The 2,289-nt window shown below is 46.1% G+C and overlaps 1 non-coding gene across 1 annotated transcript; it reads right to left on the bottom strand.

The window, feature by feature from the left end:
* Nucleotides 1-1,263: 1,263 nt before the first annotated feature.
* On the bottom strand, nt 1,264-1,336 carry TRNAT-UGU (transfer RNA threonine (anticodon UGU)). Its single transcript has one exon. It is a non-coding gene; the product is annotated as a tRNA-Thr (tRNA).
* Nucleotides 1,337-2,289: the final 953 nt, after the last annotated feature.

Below are 2,289 nucleotides of genomic sequence, written 5' to 3'. Positions count from 1 at the left end.
ACGCTGGGCACACCAATAATATATGGTCCACAGTCTCTGGGATGCCACAACTTGAACATTCCGGCGAGTCCATCTGTCCAATTAAATATAAGTACTTGTGCGTGAAAGCCACGTGCAAACGAAGTCTATATAGTAAGCATGCCTCATGACGCGGAATATCACGCGGAACATAAAATTTTAATGTTTGATCGACCCTTCTTAAATGAATGTGTCGGGAGTCTGGCTGGGGCCAGTAAGCGGCTGTAGCATTATTCATACAGCTCGTAAGAAGGCACGTCGTGTCACCTCTTGAAAAAGGCACAGCTGTTTGGAGGCCATTGATGAGTGCGCTTTTCGCTTCAACATCGGCCTGTTCTAGAGTGGGTCAGAGAAATAACTCAAGTTACCGACATTCTAGTGGAAATAAAGAAGAAGAAATAGGCATGGGCAGGACATATAGTGCGAAGAGAGGATAACCGATGGTCGCTTTAGGTAACAAATTGGATTCCAAGGGAAGGAAAGCGTAGCAGGGGGCGGCAGAAAGTTAGGTGGGCGGATGAGGTTAAGTTCGCAGGGGTCAAGTGGATGCAGATAGCACAGAACCGGGTTAAGTGGAGAAATATGGGAGAGGCCTTCGCCCTGCAGTGGGTATAGTCAGGCTGACAATGATGATGATGATGGCGGTGCGTTTCGATGGAGGCGAAACGAAGCGGCATCCGTGCGGTGTCAGTGCACGTTAAGATCCCCAGGTGGTCGAAATTATTCCGGAATACGCAACTACGGCACCCATTTCACTCCGGTTTCACTCCCATCTTCTTCCCATCCCTTACGGCGCGGCTCAGGTGTCCACAGAACAAGTGTGACAGATACTGCGCCTTTACTTTCCCGTAAACCGATTATTATTATATTATTATATTCATAGCGTTCTTCTTTTGCATGCCTTGCAGAACCTTTCGAAGATCTGTGGACAGCAACACGCCTATCATGTCAGACTTGTAAGGGTGGAAGAGCGGGTTAGCTGGCAGTTCATATTTGAAAAAAAAAAAAAAAAAATATATATATATATATATATATATATATATATATATATATATATAGGGGAAATGAGGGTGCTTGTTATAATACATGAAGGAAAGAAGCCAACAGTCGGCGAGGCCAAGGAAAGCGTTGGGGATGGTACTTTATGTCTTTTTTTTTAATATTTACTTGGATACTCACAGAAATTAGTAATGAAATCTGTTTAGGGGAAAGATAATTAGACACAAAGTAGAAGAAAAAACAACGTGCCGATGGTGGGATCCGAACCCACGACCTCCGAATAACACGTCCGGTGCTCTTCCAACTGAGCTACATCGGCCGCTGTCCCCCCTGCTACTTTCTTGGGTATTTATGTTGTCTGTATACGAAACTTGAGAGTGTTCACCAGCGCCACCCTCAGCCATAGCGGCGGACGTGGGGCGTCCTTTGTTACCGCCAGCGTCACGTGGAACGTGATCAAGAGCGAGGGCGAAAGCTGTGCTAGAACCCTCTTACGCTACCTATGGCTTCAAGACTGCCAGAACCGAGACCCCTGTAAGCTACAAGCAGATCAATCAAGGGGAAATGAGGGTGCTCGTTATAATACATGAAGGAAAGAAGCCAACAGTCGGCGAGGCCTAGGAAAGCGTTGGGGATGGTACTTTATGTCTTTTTTTTAATATTTACTTGGATAATCACAGAAATTAGTAATGAAATCTGTTTAGGGGAAAGATAATTAGACACAAAGTAGAAGAAAAAACAACGTGCCGATGGTGGGATCCGAACCCACGACCTCCGAATAACGCGTCCGGTGCTCTTCCAACTGAGCTACATCGGCCGCTGTCCCCCCTGCTACTTTCTTGGGTATTTATGTTGTCTGTATACGAAACTAGAGAGTGTTCACCAGCGCCACCCTCAGCCATAGCGGCGGACGTGGGACGTCCTTTCTTACCGCCAGCGTCACGTAGAACGTGATCAAGAGCGAGGGCGAAAGCTGTGCTAGAACCCTCTTACGCTACCTATGGCTTCAAGACTGCCAGAACCGAGACCCCCGCAAGTTACAAGCAGATCAATCAAGGGGAAATTAGGGTGCTCGTTATAATACATGAAGGAAAGAAGCCAACAGTCGGCGTGGCCAAGGAAAGCGTTGGGGATGGTACTTTATGTGTTTTTTTTAATATTTACTTGGATAATCACAGAAATTAGTAATGAAATCTGTTTAGGGGAAAGATAATTAGACACAAAGTAGAAGAAAAAACAACGTGCCGATGGTGGGATCCGAACCCACGACCT

Source organism: Amblyomma maculatum, chromosome 3, assembly GCF_055883805.1.
Source record: "Amblyomma maculatum isolate TAMU_Amacu chromosome 3, ASM5588380v1, whole genome shotgun sequence".
Taxonomy (NCBI): domain Eukaryota; kingdom Metazoa; phylum Arthropoda; class Arachnida; order Ixodida; family Ixodidae; genus Amblyomma; species Amblyomma maculatum.
The sequence above is the reverse complement of the archived record's forward strand: the minus strand, read 5'-3'. Positions and strand labels throughout refer to the sequence as shown.